The sequence below is a fragment of the Eupeodes corollae genome, chromosome 2 (genome assembly GCF_945859685.1).
Source record: "Eupeodes corollae chromosome 2, idEupCoro1.1, whole genome shotgun sequence".
Taxonomy (NCBI): Eukaryota; Metazoa; Arthropoda; class Insecta; order Diptera; family Syrphidae; genus Eupeodes; species Eupeodes corollae.
Genome location: NC_079148.1, coordinates 158,284,138 through 158,305,103, shown reverse-complemented (window position 1 = coordinate 158,305,103; position 20,966 = coordinate 158,284,138).

Here is a 20,966-nt window from a genome sequence, read left to right as displayed (position 1 = left end):
CTGAAGATATCTAGTAATTCGAATCCAACTTAGAAAGCCAAAGAGACTTCTAATACAAAAATGTTTGTAATTCTGTATCCTTGCGTCCTCGGGAAAGCCCAATATAGCAGCAGCCTGTATGAAAGCAAAGCGTACACATTTTTTGTTTGTATTCGAAAACTAAGTCATTTAATTTTTTTTACCGATGCAGCCCTGCCTAAGAGCTATCTCGTGTGATAGATTCAGTCTATATAATAATATGGTACATGGTCGTGTGAAATTGTATGCCTTTCGTATGCTCCTGTTCCTGTTTTACTGATATCTCTTTTAGCCCATGTTCCAGTGGCGATGTTGCTGCAACTACTGGCTTGTGCTTGGGCTTGGTCTGAGGCTGGGGCAGCAGACTGCAATTGCTGTTGGTGTTTCCTTGCCGTTGCGATTGCGATTGCGACTGCATTGCAAGAGACGATGATGTATTGTAGAATTCAACCATGTGACCATATAACATGCGAAGTAAGGTTACAGGGTCGAGGGTTTACAGTTGGATTGTTCAATATTTCATTGTTTGTTTTCCAGAGTTGGAAATGAAATAAAATTTCCACTTGACAAAATTTATCATGCACTTTCATACACAGAGAATGTTTGCTGAATTTAAAGGAAAGTGCACTCACTCAACCATATTTTATAACTGTGGCATTCTGCGCCACAAAAGTGGTTTAATTTATGATCGGTTCATAGCCTTTAAAGAATGTTTGTATGTTCCTACATAAATACATGTGTGTCTGAATAGCGTGTGTAAGGACTTTCTGAAATAGGCGTTTAAGAGATATGATGGAGACCAGCCAGCCAGCTAGCCAACCAACAGCGCCAACGATGGCATGGTATGCTTTTAAAATAAAATAAGACCAGAAATAAAATTAATAACAAACATTAGGAATGTGCGTTCCGACTTCAAATAGCACCATTCTTTTGGAAATATGTATATTATCCTTAAATTGTTGTCGTCTTAGTATTCATCATCAAAAACAATTAAGTTTTCTATTTTGTTTCCAAATTACGATGATAAAAAATTCATATAAAGTTTGTCTGAAGAATAGAGTAAAGGAAAGCAAATTTGTAGAAAGCAGGTTTCTATAGAAAAAGTACATTTATTAAAAAATACGCAGTTGTCGTTATCTGCTTTCTAGAAACAAAGTTCATTTTTCTTGCTTCCTCTAGAAATGCAACACAAAATGTTAATCTTTAATCATTGTAGGTATGCGATATTTTTTCCCCGAAGATTTTTTAAAACCGTTGATACTCACTTAAAACCAACCTCTGTCTATCAACTCCTACTCTCACCTCCACGTGGTGAACATCGGGTGCCTAGTACCTCAACTGGAGATTGGGTTCCAACCCCAGTGGAAAGTTGTTGGGGGCAGCAAACGAGAGAGGTGGGGAGAGGTGTTTCCACTAAGGCACCTCTCCTTATCCAGACGGCAGCGGAGGAATTCCCGAGATGGAATCAACGGTGGCGTCTACAGTTCCAGTAAGGTTGAACTACTTAGTGAACACCTTATAGGGCTTCTTCGACTTATTCGGAGCCCAGGCCTGTAAGGAGCGGTTTTATCCGGCTCCCCATCCTTGGAGTTATACTTAGGATCTGGCCCTCCAGGTTGGAGGTTGTGCGTCGGGGTGACTTCCTGGCCACGTAAAAGCTTTCAAAGTTGCGAAGCACCAACAAGCCTCGGATACGGACGGATTTACTGTTGACAACCAACGCAAACGAATAAAGGACAACGAACTTCGGATATGCACGTGGAATGTTAGGTCCCTTAACAGACCACGTGCGGCCGAAGAATTAGCGGAGGCCCTAGAACGATATAAAGCAGATATCACCGCCATCCAGGAAATACGATGGGATGGGCCGGGCAAAAAGAGGATGAAAAACTGCGATATTTACTATGGTGACTGCTACCACGAAAACCAACAGCGCTTATTTGGATGCGGATTCGTCATTGGAGCCAGACTTAGGCAAGAAGTCTTGAGCTATAGGTGCATCAATGAGCGCCTCATGACCATACGCATCAAGGCTAAATTCGGCAACATTAGCCTGATATGCGCGCACGCCCCTACAGAAGAGAAAGACGACAACACCAAAGATATGTTCTTCGAGCTCTTAGACAAAACATATGAGCAGTGCCCTAGCTACGATATTAAAATAGTCCTGGGCGATTTTAATGCCAAGCTAGGAAGGGAAGACATCTTTGGTGGAATAATCGGGAAAAACAGCCTGCACGACAACACTTCCGATTATGGATTCAGGCTCATAGATTTTGCTGCGGGGCGAAACGTCATGGTAGCCAGTACGCGTTTTCCACACCTCAACATCCACAAAGGAACTTGGACTTCTCCAGATCAATCTACCGTCAACCAGATTGACCATATTGCGATCGACGCCAGACACGCTTCCAGCATTATGGATGTACGAACTTTCCGAGGAGCTAACATCGACTCGGACCACTACCTCGTTGTAGCCAGGGTAGCACTTCGGATTTCCAGACCCAAGGCAAAACAGGGAGGTGCTGGGAGAAGGTACAACGTCGAACGGCTACAATCGCCAGAGATCGCCAAATCCTTTTCCGACCGAGTGACAAGTAACCTCTCTCGAAGTTCTCTGCCGCCAACACAATGTATCGAAAACCAGTGGCAACATTGCCAAGATGCTATCAGAGAAGCCGCCTCTGATGTGCTGGGTTTCAAACAGCCACCAACAAGGAACCCCTGGTTTGATGAGGAATGTCGGCAGGCAAATGCAGCCAAACAAGAGGCACGCAAAGCGGCGCTGCATAAAAGGACGAGAGCTGCTCGTGAGCTCTATGAGCAGAAGAGGCGAGAGGAACGCCGACTTTTCAGAAGGAAAAAGAGAGGGCATGAGAAGAGTGCGGTCGAAGATGTTGAGAGGTATAAAAGCAGGAATGAGGTTCGAAAGTTTTATGAACAGGTGAAACGAAATTCACAGGTACATAAACCTAGAACCGAAGGCTGCAAAGACGAAAGTGGAAACATCATAGTGGAACCGCAGTCAATGCTGAGGATATGGAAGGACCACTTCTGCAGACTGTATAACGGCGACGAAGAACTGAATCCCGCTGTCAGCCAGGATGACCCATTCGATATAGACGACGAAAGCCAACAATCCCGTCCTCCCGACTTAGACGAAGTAAAGATTGCCATATCTAAGTTGAAGTCTAATAAAGCCGCTGGAGCAGATGGCTTGAATGCCGAGCTCTTTAAAGCAGCTGGAGATAAGTTGGTTAGGAGCATGCACCATCTTATCTGTAAGATATGGTCGGAAGAAAACATGCCCGATGAATGGAACCTCAGTATTGTTTGCCCGATCCTGAAAAAAGGAGACCCTCTAAACTGCACCAACTATAGAGGAATAAGTCTACTTAACATCGCCTATAAAATCTTCTCTGCCATAATATGTGAACGTCTAAAGCCCATCGTCAACAACCTGATAGGTCCTTATCAGTGTGGTTTTAGACCAGGAAAGTCCACAGTTGATCAAATATTCACATTACGGCAGATCCTGGAAAAAACTCAAGAGCACCAAATCGACACCCACCATCTTTTCATCGATTTCAAGGCCGCATATGACAGCATCTACAGGGACGAGCTGTATAGAGCCATGTCTAGTTTTGGCATCCCTGCCAAACTCGTCCGTTTGTGCAGGATGACCATGGAGAATTCACGCTGCTCCATAAAGGTTGGAAACAACTTAACAGAACCTTTTGATGTCAAAAAAGGTTTAAGACAAGGTGATGCGCTGTCATGCGATTTTTTTAACATCGTGCTTGAAAGAATAGTGCAGAGCTCACACGTCAACACTAGAGGCACTATCTTTCAAAAGTCTGTCCAATTACTGGCATATGCTGATGACATTGACATAATCGGAAGAACTCAGCGTGATGTCAATGGGGCTTTTGTGAGTATTGAGGCAGAGGCGGCAAAAATGGGTTTAACGGTTAATGAGGGCAAAACAAAGTACATGCTGTCGTCTAGAAAGGACATACAACACCGACGTTTTGGACAAAATGTCACAATCGACAGACGTACCTTTGAGGTAGTCAAGGACTTCGTCTACCTAGGCTCCGCTGTAAACGCAGAAAACAACACCAGCGCTGAGATCAAACGCAGAATAACTCTTGCTAACCGCTGTTTCTTTGGACTAAGAAAGCAATTGAGTAGTAATGTCCTCTCTCGAGGGACCAAAGTGTTGCTATATAAGACCCTTATCATCCCCGTCCTGCTATACGGTGCAGAAGCATGGACCATGACAAAAGCGGATGAAAGCACCTTGGGTCGCTTCGAAAGAAAAGTTCTTCGTGTGATCTACGGTCCCGTATGCATCGAAGGGGAGTGGAGGAGAAGATGGAACGACGAACTGTACGGGCTGTACAGCGACGTAGACTTAGCAAGAAGAGTAAAAGTCCAACGACTAAGATGGTTGGGTCACGTAGAGCGCATGGAAACCAATGCTCTGGCCCGGAAAGTCTTCGAATCCGCACCCACAGGACAGCGCAGTAGAGGAAGGCCGCGGATCAGGTGGCGCGCACAAATGGAAGGTGACCTCACCCAACTTGGAGCGCGAAACTGGAGACATCTAGCTAGGGACCGAGCTAGATGGAGAAGTTTGTTGGGTGAGGCCCTAGTTCACACAGGACTGTAGCGCCACCTTAAGTAAGTAAGTGATACTCGCATTTGCTGAAAACGACTCGACTAACCACTCGACTCTAACGTTCTAAATGTGTAAGTTCAGTAAGAAATCAGAATTCGCACTTTAAAGCCCAATCTCTCCTAGGAACCTCATTAGCTTTTAGCTTTGTTTCAGAACATTTGTTGTGCATTTAAAAGTGCTGAATGTTCCTAAGTGTCTTTTAAGGAAGTTAAGCCAAAAATAAAATTAAACAAAATAACAAATAAGGACACACACCTGTACCAAACCACGAAAAAACATAAAAACAAACCCTCTTGGGAAAGTTTTTTTAGTCATTACGTTAAAGAAGGGCTCTAGTGAATAATGAATGTCAGTCTTTGCTTTTAACCTATCAATCAGATTCAAGGCCGCACATACAAAATCTGTCTGTGCGCTTTATTAAGTGTCATCCCAGAATGATATTGTTAATAAATTGAAATAAATTATTAATTCCTTTTCGGACAAGATATACCCATAAGCCTCCAAAAATGAAAAATGTTAAAAAGGACACTTTTTTCTTCTTTATTCTCGCTCAAATATAATAACAACCAACACAAAGGACGTTGGTAGTTCTTCTTCTTGCTTACGAGTATAAAATGAAAGCTGAAACTCTCAATGGACTTGAAATTTCTTATTTCATTTCTCAACGAGATAATAACTTCGGCAACGTTGTGGTGCGGTGATGAGACTTTCGCAAGGAGGAAAACGAAAGAAATTGCTAAGGATAATCATAACATTGCGAAATCCATTTGTCTTTTGTCGAACAAAATTTTTTTTCAATATTTTCTTCTTGAGATTTTCTTAGTTTTGTTTGTGTAAAGATAATGTGAAAAATATCACTAGGAGTAAGTTTTTTGAGGGAAAAATATATAAAATACTTGTATATGAGTTGAAGAGCACTTTTATGTTGAAAACTTCGTTCTTAAAGTTTTATTTCCTAATTTTCTTTTTTTTTGGGAAAATAAATAAAGTCTATTCTTTGGACGTCAACAAGTCAATATTGAAAAACTTACTTGGTCGTAGTGGATTTTTCAGTATACGAGTATATGGAACCAGTTGTTGTCTTCATTTTGTTGATTAGATTCGAGCAATCACACAGAAAGATTCCAGAAGGAAGAAATGGGTGCGGGTGGTTTAAATTCTATGAATTGTTTGAGTTAGGAACTACTTTACTTTACTTCAGCTCCTTTTGGAGTTTAAAATTTCTTCATTGCATAACCGAATACGAATTTTATTAATATTTTTAGTTTAAAACTTAAAGCAAACTTTAAGTAGTTTGTTTGTTTTTAACATGATGAGACATTTACAGCGGTTTCGTTTTGAACCCCTTTTTAGATGAATTAAAAAAGAAAAGGAATCACAGGTAGAAAAATTAAGAAGGAGTTATGTTTTTGACTTGGAATACAAATCATGGATGAGTCTATCATTTGTTTACTGAACAATCTTATGGAATGAAGGAGTCATAGTCCTGGAATTTTTGTAAAAACAGCTTGTTATGATATTAATTTAAATGAGATAAGACACGACTTACGAGTATATAAATTGATTAATGTCGGTGTCCCACCTGCAGATCAATCATTTTAAGGTTAAGGGAACATCCACAAAATTAAAATAATCTTATAAATAATTGCTATTTTATTTGAAACTAGTACTTGACAAGTTAAGCCAAGATACTTTATTGAATTGTTTCTCACTCTCAATAAAATGACTTGCTTCTTGGAAGATTAAGTTAAAGAGTTTGAAGCCTAAGTAAGAACTTTAATTGCATAATTTACACTAAACGATTCAAAATTGTTCTTTTTTCTTTCTTTAATGAAAATATGAAAATATAAAATAATGCCTTTCCTTGCTAACTTGCGATAAATATATGGAGATTACTATCACCAAGTGCATCCGGAATTTTATTCCAGAAAATAACCTAAAAAATGTCAACAGCACACATACTCGTATCCGCACAAACGGGCAAAAATAAAAAGGACCCTTATCTCACATGCTTTAGATGCTTCTTTGCCGACTACGTCGCTACGTCACAACGTCGCTTGCTACGTCGAGGCTTGGCTCGAGGACGAGAACAACAAAAGCAACGAGAACGACGAGGCATAAGTGTGTTTGTTTATCTGCTTTCCCAGAGAAGTTTGCACGGCTTTGGAATCAAAAGTCCACTCGAGCCATTGAAAAGCATAGCTGCCGTATAGCACCAACAATATTTATTCTATTTCTCTTCGGTGCTGCTAAAACTGAAGAGTACGAGTACTTTCATGCCAAAAAAATGTATCTGATAATCTGTACAGTTTATGGTGCTTTGCGAGCACCAGGAGTAGGTATAATACTCGGTGCTATGCTATGCTATGCATGCTATGTGCCATGCTATACAACACAATGCGGCGATACTTTATCGGCGAAAAATTTCGGAAATGAACATTTTAAACAGAATCCTGTGAAATATACCGAACAACGGAAGATGCTGCTTTGGTCAGTTACAATGGCTGTATATTTTTAACTTACAATGAAGCCCAAGGCTCTTTGTTCATGCCTACTTTTCAAAACACTAGGTGAACTTTTATCGTATCATCATTGGACGGGCATTGAAAATAAAAAAAAATACAATGAGATATTATTCGAGCTTAATCGTTTGTGAAATTTTCAACCATCAGATTTCACAAAAATAATATGGAATAAAAATAATATTTCCACCTATAAAGAACACGTTTTAAAGTAGTATTTTTGTTTTTCAAATTCTACTTTGATGAAGTCTGAATTTCTGCATTTAGCACGAATTTTAAAACTGTGACATTATCACTTTTAAACAAAATTCGGTGAATTTATAAAATTGGAACAAATAGTTTAGAGATGAGGACTTTGTGAAATCAAAAATTGATGCTTATATAATATGCACATAAACACTCAACTCAAGGCTGTTGAACATATCTATAAATAACAATATATGTAGGTATAAAGCCACCTATAACAGCATCTTCGAGCTATGTCTAGATCTATAGCTATAGGGTCTTCTAACCATTCAATTAAAACTTTTTTATGTAAATTCCAAAAGCCAGAATAAGACCACAATGAAAAGGAACACGAACTGCCTGATATTCCCTCCCGTTTTACTAAAATGCAAATTATTAGAAAATTTTTTAACAAGTTTTCTCCAATTCCATTTTTTAACTTGGATAATGTTGGAATTTTAATTAAATATAATGCCTCTGAGAGCCTGTGAACCTGTTGAGGACTACAGCCAGCGCGGCGCCCAGTGCTGGAAAATCCTTAAATTTTTTGTTCGTGTATAATGCAATTTTCACCATGACAAATTACTTAAAAGGATATACATTTATTAATTCGAGAATTTTCCTGTGCTTTGTATAGGGTTGGTCGAGGGGAGAAAGATCTTGCATAGGGAGACACACAAAAAATTGTAACGAACGTGGTGACAAGAAACAATAATTAATAGAAATCGATTCGTTAGGACCTTTGTATTTATCTGTTTTAATTTTTTTATTAATAATTATAGATTCTTTTTCTTCCATATAAAGTTTCATATAACCCAAGGAAACATGAAGCTTTCTTTTTTGAAATCGACCTAAATTTATCTGTAATGAAGTAATGATGAAAGTTTTTCTACTTTGAACAACAAAAGTGTTAAACCAGTGATAAAATGTTAAACTGATTTAAATTAAATAAATTTGTTTGTTTAGAGAAAAGTTAAGTTAATTTTAAGAATACTATTTATTGTTTGGAATATTTCTGAATTGAACTCCTGAACCATAACATATCCTTTGGAAAGTATCAACACATCATAAACAAAGTTTCTGTATATTTTTCAGAATTTTTTTTTTAATTAATTTTGAACTTTTGTGCATTCCTAAAACATATGCAAATTATTTATTAAAATTATTCATAAAAATTTCCATCATAGCGGAAAAATATTGTTATAAAACATAAAACATATTGTTATAAAATATAAAATTAATCAATTTATAAAGAGTGTTACACATAAAATTTAAAAAAATGTATGAAATCTTTATTTAAATCGATAGTACGTTCCATATAGTTTAATGTTTGAAGATTATTTCATGCAAATCTTGATCTTGACTGCGCTTCAAATGGTCCATCGGCCGGTATCTCACGAATACATTCTCCAATGTTGTCTTTCAAGGCGTCAATTGAAGCAGGCTTGTCTGTATAGACATGAGCCAATTGACCGGTCCCGAACTTAACATAAAATGTTTACCGAACTCGCCTCTCAGTAAGTCTATTGTTGCAAGTGCTGTGTGGCATGTGGCACCGTCTTGTTGAAACCACATGTCATGCAAATAAAGCTCTTCCATTTTGGGCAAAAAAGTGGGATATCATCTCACCGTACCGCTCACCATTCACAGTAACCACCACCAGCCCATAAACCGCCCCAAACTGTGTCTTTTTTTGAATGAATTGGTAACTCTTGCAATGCTTCTGGCTTATATTCACTCCAAAATTGACAATTCTGCTTATTTACATAAACATTGAGCAAAAAATTAGCTTTGTCGCTGAACCTAATTTTTCGGTAAAAAAAAGTGGATCTTCTGCCAACTTTCCAAGAGCCCATTCACCAAAAACTTTACGTTACAATAGGTTATTAGGCTTCAATTCTTGCACAAGGTGTATTTTGAAAGGCATCACGCGTTGGTGAGTAACAGAGACCCAATTGCTACGAACGGCGACGAATCGATGATTGATGCTCATAATTAACACTGGCCGATACAGCTGCGATATTTTCTACAGTTCGAACTCCACCTAAGCGTGTTTGTTGTTTAATGTCCAATAATATAAATTTGTTGCGAAATTTAGCCACAATAGCCCAAATAGCAGCTTCAGGGGGTTTTACTGACCATGTAAGAATAGCGCGATGAACTTTCTTAACAGAGCACGCATTTTGATAATAATATTCAATAATTGGTCGTTTGTAAAACGATTCATGGTTAAATTATAAAACAAATTGAAGATGTTTGACAGTGAAACAAAACATGAAACGTGCGTCAGCTGTTCAAACCAGTATTGCCAAAAATATAATAGCTTAAAAGTCACCCCTTATATTATCATTCAAAAAAACGAATAAGTTAGTTTTTTGTGTACTACATACGTACATACATTTATTTTTAGTTTAAACTGTTTTATTTTCGTAACGTAAGAACGAAACCTTCGAAGTAAAATTCAGTTATTTTCAATTAAATTTTACCACAACCCCATATATACGAAATGTAATGGTTGACATTAAAGATATCATAAGATATGCTCATGTGTTCGAAAATTTATATCCCCATAACAACCCTTGCAATTGAATTCAAATAATACGGATTTAAGTCACGTTCAACAATGTAAACCGCGAAATGCTTGAATTTTAAGTTCACGAGCTAAAACACTGATTTGACACGTATTGATTTTGTGTGGAGGATAAAATAATGGAACATCGATGTTTTGTATTTTAAGTGCATTTGTTCTCAGTATTTTCTATTATTCTAGGATTTTCGAGAACAACATAATCTTTACTTGAGGTAAAAAAAAATTCAAAAAAACAGAAAAGATTAAGAATGATGATGTTGTTTTAAAGAAACTTGTGTGGGAAAAAAATTCCATGGAATTTAGATTTTAATTTTTATAACTTCAATTTTCTGTGTGGAATGAAATTTTTGCTGCAAAACGTTAAAGATCTTGCCGAAGGTATTCACGAATGGTTTTTTTGGAATACAAAAAATTATTAGGTTTGTTCGCAGAAGGCAAGACGATTGTCAAAATAAAATATTGAGTTACATGTAAATAAAATCGAAGAATGACACACTGAATGTCTTTGTCGAAATATTGAAAGAATCTGAACAAATTATTTGAGTGACCATTTTTTTCCTATGAAAAGTGAAACTAAGGTAGAATTGAAGGCTACTTGAAAAATTGTTTTTTATTAAACGAATACCATTATTTTTTACCCACAATGGTATAAGTATAAATTGCGCGTATGCCTAAATGAACCGGAGTAATTTTTTGCATTTAAACTGCTTTAAACTGGCCTCAAAAAACCAATAAGAAGGAAACGGTGTTTTGTGTCATTTCATTCAGCTAAAGGAAAACTCGAAAACTTTAAAACCGTACAAAATTTGAACACCAATTTAAAGTTTTCAATTCAATCGTCTCTCGCATAAGACTAAACAGAAGAAAATTGTTTTATAAACGAGTTTCTCAACTCGCAACCATGTCGTACGTATAGGTTGTTGCATCTACACGTGCGAAAATAATTTCACAGTGCAATTAAAACGGGTCTCATCGTTCTTGCCCAAAGAATACTTCGTTTGGAGACTGAAGCAACCGACCTAGTATATATATGTATGTATGTACGTGCAAGCTGTTCCATAATTGGACTTCAGAAAACAGGACGAGACCATGATATCTTTAGCGAGAGATGAACAAAAAGATTTGGTACGATTCTTTGCAAAGAGATGCGAGAAGAACACAAAACACATAGAATCAACTTTGGATTAACACTAATTGTCTGATGTTAATGAGATATGGTGTTTCAGTCATATATACTTCGTTAACAATTTTGTTCATTTAATTTAAATAGTTGCACCATTTTTAGTAGGTTAAGGTTTCTTTTACTACATTTTACTTTCTGTTCATTCATAAAGAGTTTTGAAAAAATAAAACAATTTGAAAACAAAAATAATAGACAAACCAAAGAAACTTTAAAGTTTCGTAGTGGTATTGAAAGTCTGGTCGTCCTTTCTCAGGAGTTTATGACTTCTTTTTAAAGTATACTTTATAGTAAATTTCTTAAATGGATTTTATCGAATTTAAACTAAAAGAACTAAAGTAAAACTTATTTTCTTCGATTTCAAACCTTTTATATTTTTTTAAATTACTAGCATTTTTACACGTTTCTCTCACTTGAACAATCAAATTCTTTTCTTTACAAGAATTCAGCTTAATTTACTGGTGGAAAAAATTGAAAATAAAAATCAATATAACCTTTTTCATGAATTGAGTTTTATACTGCTAGCTTCGGCAATCTACCTTTATAGAGGAAAATATTTTATTTTTCTTATTTTATTTTAGAGAACGAACACACAGCCATCTCGGTACACAAAGCATTTTGCTCCCTTTTTGACCTTAGCGGATTTCCGCAAGCTGGACAAAACGGATGCCCATTAGACACCTTCCAACACCAAAAAGGCGTAAAGCAAAACCCACTTCCCGTCGATGTTTTTTTTTTCTTTTTATTTTTATTTTTTATTTTTGTTCCTCTTTCATTTCCTCATTTTTCGTTCCTTTCATCTTCCCATTGAATTATTTCTGACCATGATTGTCGTGCCAATTATATTTATATTCTTGTTCGAATCCTTGCTCCATCTAATGCGAGTATACGATTGTGGAGTACGAGGTACCTTCTATACGTATAGTTTAACGGATGTGAAATACAAATGTACGGTATCTACCGTGATTTTAAATGCTCAAGGCTCTGAAACTTCTACACTCGGTTAGGGCCTTACAACAGACCCCCTGCTGCCTGCCTACAATCTACATCCCTGTTTATGTGATTTGGTATCAGCTTCAGGATATCATATGGTAGAGTATGAAGGTTAAGGGGGCTTAGGGGATATGCAAGTTGGCATTGTTCTGTTTGTAGATGTGTGTTTATAGTGTTGTTTTTTCGTATGTACTCGTATAATAGGTAAACATTCCTTGAAAATGGGCTAACATTATGGCGATGGCGTGCTCTTTCCTCTGAAACTAGGTGTTGGTTGATGTACGGACTCTTCCGGTAAAAAAAACAACAAAAATTCTCTGGTAAAGCTTTTATCAGGCTTTAGTTGTCCTTATGGGAGATGAGAGTACTCCATTGTGAAGTTAAAGCGCATGTTTTCTAATAATTCTCTTAGTCTCTCTTACACCAAAAATAATACAAAATAAAATTGCTGAAATCATTTGGATCAACTAATAAGTCCCTAGATGTAAATTTGACTAAGAACCTTACTTTCCTATAGAATTTATCGCACCAACGTGTATGCATAGATAAGTGAAATAATCCAGATTTACTCCGTAGTCGTTTTTATTACATTCTGCAAGCTTACCCAAATTGCAGGCACTCCTCGCAAAGTACTTTATGAATTAATTTCGTATATCCTGTAAAGGTTTTACCCATGAGTAAGTAAAAAACAGTCTTGAACGGGTATCAAAGTCATTGCAATCAGTTGAATTATAATTTTAATCAATCTTCATGATTGACTGCTCCAGCTTGCCCTAAATAAATTTTATTTTAAAGCCTACCCTATACGACATACGACGTACGTACATAAGTTGCGAAATAAAGAAAAGGGATTTTTAAAGGATTTAACTTTTTAAAAGTTTAAATTATATCATTTTTATACCTTTACATTATGTATGAGGATATTTTTGCAAATATTTATGTACTACAGTATACAATATTTCATAATTGTAACTTTTTGATATACATTTTAAACACTATGTATACTTTGAAGTGTTTAAGACGTCTCAACAATGTTTTGTGTGCTCCATTACCATTAGCTAGTGGGTCAGAAATATATACCTTTGTTCTTCGAACAGACATATAAATATGTTTGAAACACATATACGAATGTGGGAGAGAATTTGAAGAAAGAAAAAAATTCAAATTTATTCAAAACCCATATATATCACAAAAGATATCCGAACCAGCCATAAAAGGGAAGCAAAAGTGCTTTTGTTCCACTTAGTAAAGTTCGCCAGGAGTGATTTCCACTTTAAGAGCAAAAGGAAACAAAAGGCCAATAATAACACTAGAAACAAAACAGTTTCGTATACTAACTACCTACATAGAATTTTATAGGTAGAAGTATAGGTACATAGGTATATGTATGTATTGAAATAAGGAGGAAGATATTATACCCCTATGTATCAAGCGAAATAAGGAAGTAGATTTTCAAGTGAAAGAGCTCCTTTGTGACTTTGAGATATCAGCTTCCTGTTTTTTTATTTTGTTTTTTGTGTATTTTTTGCTTTACCATTTTCAACCCAGAAACGATTTGTTATTTTTGTTGTGTGTTGATGGAAGTCATTGTTGAAGTTTTGAAATAAATCCTTTTTTTACCTGCATATTTCACATGGTATAACTTTTGTTTCAAAATAGCAAAAATAAAATTGAAAATTCATGTACCGGAAATGGGGTGCCCTATATACCCCAGTTTTTGTGGTAATTTTTGAAAATGTTTAAAAGAGCTAAAATTGTTATATATTCTTTATATGAATTTTAAAATTAAATTTTGTAAACAGTATACATATATTTGCTAGAGGTGGTTATTTATTGAATCAATCTTTGTTTATTTTCGTGTAACAAAACTTATTATATTGTAGAGTATTTGTTATTAGAAGCTCAAGGAAACTTTGTCAATGAGAAATCACATCGATATAATAAAGGGATATTATAGAAATCCTCCAAAAATATACAAATGTGCTAAAAAAATAGCCCTGCAACACTATTTGGTAGCTTATTTTGCTGCTGTTAAATTATTATTATTATTGTTAAGTCTATTTTTATTATTAAGTCTTAAGATATGTCCCAAATCACCTTTGAAAATATTGAAATTTTAACTTTTTTGTTATTTTTCAATTTGTTGAGTTTAGGGTTTAAATCAATATTTTATACCATCTAATTTTTCTCCTTTAACATTTCTACAGCGCATTTGAAAGTTTTCAAGCCGTTGACATTTTACAACACAAATTTCTACTTAGCTAATGTATTGAGATACTCCCGTCCTTACGTCAGCCTAAAGATTTTTAAATGGGTTTGAGTCAAGCATCTGGGAGTTCGGAATTTGGAGGTCTTCTTACGTAAGTCCATGAATTTCTTCCACCACACAACTCAATTCTGTCTACAATTTCCACTTGTCACAATACAAAACATTTATACCACAAAAAACGTTAAAAATATTTCAAATTACACTAAATTACTTTTTTTAATCTCAACTGTATGTCCTTGATAAGTTGTTTAGTTTAAATCACCGGTAGTTTTTTCATTTTTTTATTTCCTATTTTAACTTTTCATATACATAAATGCTTAGCAAAGGAACCGATATAACAGTCATTTGACCATTTTGATGTTTGATATTTTGCTAGATTTTACTGCACACAACATTAGTCTCAAAGGACTTTAAGCGTTAATTTAAAATACTGTGCCTTTGTCTATATCCCGACGACAGTCATTAGTTCATTACTGCCTTTGAAAAAAAACACACATATACATATTAATATATATATGTAAAGAAAATATACAACACACACTTAAAGACTCATCTTTTCCTTTAGGTTAGTATATCTATATTCTTATTTTACAGCCTCAACAAAGGCACATTATATGCTCGTATATAGTCTCAGTTTCTGTTAGCATACAGTAAAATAATTAAGGTCGAGTAAAATCTCTTGACTATTATTTTGTCTTGCGGTACATTTGTTTTTATGGCAGTGTCTAATGCGTATTTATATACATCCCACAGGATGAAGAACAATAATTGTCTGCTAGAGTATAGAATCACTGTCTTGAGGTAATGAAAAGATCTTGAGCGGTGAAAGATAACATATAATACTTAATGAAGAATAATATAAAGTGAATTGAATATAATAAACTCTGTAATTAGCACATTGAGGTTATTCGATCGTTGTAACTTATTCAAACTAAAGATTTTCGGATAGGTGGTCTGGGAATAAGTTCTTATAAAACAAAAAGAAACCAACAAAAAATCAATTTGGAAGAGCCATTTTCTTTACTCGAAGTATAAATCAACTTGAGGATTTAGTTTCTTTATACATTCTTCTTCATTCGAAGTTCTTATTGCAACTCTAAGATTTTCATTTTTAGAATTTAAACTTCAGTTATTCCACTACTTAAGTTTAGATATCTATCAGAGCTCCTGTTTATTTCTTTATTTAATAAAATACATCTGAATGTCTAGAAAAAAATTGTTTCATGGAGATTTTAGATCATCATACAAAATTGAAGATTTGCATTACGAAGTGTTGAGAATTAAAAAGAAGGAATGCTTTTAAGTATTGAAGTTGATAATTGGAACTACTGCGTCTTTGTTTAAAGATTTTGAATTTCAAATTCGACCATATTTTTGGTGTTTCATCAAATAAACGTTTCTTTCTTTGCAATTCTAAGTTCAAGCATATTTATTTTCAAACACTGCTTAGACACATTGTGAGCATTAGGAAAGCAAGAGAGGGTTTAAAATTAGCTGTTTTTGTATTCCTGAATATTGCAATGACTGCAAAAGACAGAATGTGGTGAATCATTTAATATTTGCGTAGTACGGCTAAAGAACTAATCTCTGTATTTGACATTACGACGAAGTTAGGCTCGAGCACTGCTCTGGCTAACGATCTAAACGATCTAAATCATATCAGCATAATCAGCCTCTCACGTTCCGTAAGGGAAACTGGTTCCATTGAGCTTAGGAGGAAGCCTAAAGATTCATGTGGTATCACAATGGGCCATTAAACTGGTATGTCCGTTTCCATCTTGGACAGGCGCACTTTAATCTAACCTAACCTAGGCTTGAGGGTATACTGATAGCATTCCTGGTGGTGAGAGTATTACAGTTGAATTGCTTGAGAGGAAGAATGGAATTGACTGTCGATAAAGTTATGGTTAATCCTTTGACTTATAAATACTTTAATATTTATGAAAATTGTCTCGACCTATTTATGTAGTACTCAATTATGGGAGTTTTTAGAAACGAATTTTTCTGAATTTTCAAATGCATTCAAAAAATATTCATTTCTAAGAAATTCCCTATAATTGATTATGTTAAAAATATAACAAATATTCATTATATAATCACACTTAAAATGGTGAAACATAATACTTTTCACTGAAATTATGCCATTTTCTTTATGATCACTACCAAGCAAGTCAAAACAAGGCTCATAGAATATTTTATACGAAATATTTGAATGCGTCTTAATATATTCCACATCAAATAAAGAAAATACAATCATTACGAGGCAAAATCATATTTAAACGTGTATGTTGATGGCTTTTAGGGAGGTTGTATAAAATCGTAACCACCTGTTTAGTGTTTATGCAGAAGAGAACATCGCAAATTATTCCTTGTCAAAAATTTGTCGTCTGTTAAAATTGACATTAACTATTGTAATAAAAGAGTTCTCTGGCTGTTAGGTAGGTATACATTTAAATTCAAGACATCTCTTTACACATTTTACCCAAAATAGAACACAAAACAAACGTTAAAGATAACGTACATGGGTAGATGTATTCATTCTAACATTCTCCTCAATTATGTCACTCTGCGAGCTTAATACATTTTGTGTGAGCCCACTAGGTTTTTCTTCTTGGATTTTTTATTATCATTTTTGTATGGAAGGTAGGTGTATCTATATGTATATTTGTCAAATGAGCAACAAGAAGGAAATATTGCCTACGAAAGTAGGACATTAAAGAGACTCATTTTGATAACTCATGCGCAAAGCGTTCTGTAGTTTTTAACTGACCTTACCTTCCCAGAATCGCTATAGGTATAGATAAGGTAGCTATTATTATTGTAAGGGTTTTATGTTTTTTTCTCAATTTGTGACTTGTCTCTTATTTGATGTACCTATCTCTTGGGTTTTTTTAACTTCAAGAAGAGAAATCTATGTAATCGAATATTTTCCCGATACTGAGAAAAGTCCACTTACAAGGAAAAATAATATATTTACTTTTAGTGGAAGCCTCCCAAACAATTTATGGCTATATATCCTTTTTTTGGAATTCATTACAACATAATGAAGAAGAAAAAAAAACAGAATTTCAGAAAAATAAGGTTGGGATGTGAATCACACTGATAACTCCCCAAATTGGTGACCGATAAAATATTTCCAATAGTATATTTTTTGTACCAAGTCATTTTTTTATTTAAAGAAATTGAAAAAGTATGTGATGAAAAATTAAAGTCTTATCTGTTTTTTGCGAAATATGTATATTGGTGAAGCTAAATCAATAAAGTAAGGTTTTTACTAAAACTTTGATCTTTCTATAAAAAAAATTAAGAAATTAGAACAACAATAGTAAAAAGGCTAAGACAACTTTAAAGTCAGTATGCTTCTTTGTACTAAGAAGGTTTAAATTTATAGTCAAAAGCATATTTTTAAAAATATTACAAAACATACATTAAAGTACATTATATAAGATGGAAAAAAGTAAAAACTTAATTTATTCTAGAGATACTCGAGTCAAAAATCAATATTCAAAAGTTTGCAGCAGTATTTCTTTTGAAGGTCTTAAGTCCTTAAAAAAACTGTGGATTGGATTTTTCCAAAAAGTTTGTTATATTTAAAAAAACTACATTTTTTATAAACTTAACAGATTGAAAGCTTCCTTTATTGGATTAGTAATTACATTTCGGATGGTTCAATACTAGTAGCATTGGGTGGGTTCAAGTACTAAAACCACAAAATAAATGCCGGTGTGCCCCAGGGCTCTGTTCTATCTCCAACACTCTTTCTCCTTTTTGTTAATGATCTCCTGTCTGTTACTTGTAATCCATTACATTGTTTCGCTGACAATAGTACTCTTAGCTTTTAATACTCGTTTACTGAATCAAATCCTTCTGCTTGGGATGTGGAACTGCAACGACAAAATATGATAAGATCATTAAATTCCGACGTAAACAGCATTGTTCAATATGGAATATGAAACGACATGAAATTGAATGCTCTCTTGCATAGTTAAAGCGAGATATACCCACCCCCTTTGTCATTATACATGAATGGCACTTGCATCGTGGAGACTAAACATTTTGATATTGTCAGTATGGGTATCTTGTGGAACGATCACATATCGATGTCGCCAAAAATGCCGCCAGATGTTTGGGTTTTCTAAGGTGATCCAAGGAGTTACGATACCCCTCTGAATTGGCTGTTATCTACAAGACTTATATATACTTCTAAAGCTTGAGTATAACTCCCATATTTGGGCTGGTGCTCCTGCAAAGTTCTCAAACTTCTTGGACAGTCTTGAAGGGAGAATATTTAGATTGATTGGTGATAATATCTTCATTTCATTTCATCGCTTGAACATCGTCGTAAAGTTTCTTCGGAGAACATAGATTCGTTCTTTAAGCGTACAACACGAATGTGGAATCACCTACCTCACTCTGTCTTTTTCCGTCAGTGCAGTGTTCAGGAATTCAGAACCAATGTGCATGGAGACCTCCTTTCAATCCATCTCTTCCTTTCCTAGTGCTCACACTATATCTTTACATAACAAGGGTAGTAATATCAGTGAGCTGATTGATTTCCAAGATGTTTGAGTCAGAAATCAATTGAAGGTTTTTAATTTTTTCAAATTAAAAAACGTTATTTTGATTTTTCTAAAATTCTTCCCAACACAATCTCACAAACGTTATTCTTCGAAATAATACAAACAAAAATCGAAGTGATAAATATAATTGTTCAGTTTTTATTTGATTTCTAAAAAATCCGTTAAAGATAGTGTGATGTTAACATGAAATGAAATGAAATTAAGCTGAAAACAATATCTTTATTGATTTGTAAAATATTCTTGGTCAACCCAAATACCATACAAAAAAAATACTGCCTTAAATCAACAGATTCCTTAATGACACCAACAGTCCATTCACATACATTTTTCAAACGAATTATTTGAATATACATACATACTTATACCTAAAATAACGTAACGAAATATTTACATTTTTAGTCTTAATTTATATGTAGGTTGTTTTTGTTTTTGTCTTTGCTTTTCTTTTACATTCTACTTCCTACAGGAATTGTCTGCATGTATGTGGATCTTCCTATTTCCTTACGGCCAAAAAGTCTCTTTTCTTTTTGTCTTATCTTTTTATCACAATCATAATAGGACGCAAGTCCTGATGGCACCAAAAAATTGTTGTCATGAGCATGATATATTATTTTCAGAGATTTGGTGACTGCATATTTTGCATTCAATCATCATTTATCCAATGGCACAGATGAAAGTTTTCGTGCGACGGATATTTTGTATATGTGCCACTTCCGGTAAGGTAAGAAAAGTGTAATGAATGAGGAGAATCCTTATTCCCCACATAGAACCATAAAAGTTAATAAAATCTGAATTGTGATGAGTTAAAAATGAGAACACTCAAGTCGACTTGATTACCAATATCAAAATTAAAATAGAATCTTTATGAAAAGGATAATTTACAAATGTTATGAAACGTCTTTTTTTCGTGAAATATAAAAGAGTGTGTTTGTAGTAGATTTTATGTTATCAATTTCAAAACACAAAATTCAAACCTAAAAAAACTAACATAACAAAACTATTTTAAAATATATTCTTGTTTGTCATAATTTCAAATAAGTCTTTTGAACTTTTTTGACCTATCTCCAACGAATGTCTTAATCATGAAATATTACGAGTATTTCAAAACTTTTCTACTACTACTACTGGTTTATGGGGGTTTTATGCATTACACGGCACTAACCTAGAATTATGCTTTCAGCTTTAACTCTTTGTACATAAATAATCAAGCCTTAAATCGTTGTAAATGTAAACAAATAGCCAACTATTTGCCAGAAAAAGGTGCACTGCAATGCGCATCCATTCAAATGTATACTTTTGCATGAAAATGTGAGATAATGTTGTGGTTACCGCATAATATATTAAGGCAATAAAAAACAAAAAAGAATTTGAAGCTGTTTTTGTATATTTTTATATTTTTTTGACATTAAAAAAGAAGATGCACTTTATTTGCATTACTTTTTATTTAAATGCATGGATAGCACATGAAGCAGGAAATAGACAAAAATTAAGAACTATCTACGAATTTAGGTCTTAAGATACATTTTGTTCTCTCTTTAAGCAGTTTATTTAAAACAAGATGGTTAAGACGAGACAAAAATCTGCTATAGTTTAAATTTAAGTGAATGGTATTTCTTTGAATATATCTTCTCCTCAAAACAATATTACTCTAGACTTGTTTAAAAAAAGTTTGGAAGTAGACAGTTTTTTTTTATTAATGAGTTTTAGACTTTTTCAATTGAACAAATTTTCAGAGAAAATTTTCTGAGTTCACTACTCTGAAAGTTCCGAGTCAACTCTTTTATATTTTTAGTTTAGTCTTATCAATATTTTGAAAAAAAAAAGACTCAACAAAAGCCTCTGATCTTACAACGTTCTGTTTCAAAAAACAAACAAAATTAATCCCTTTTTCCGTAAGGATCTTTG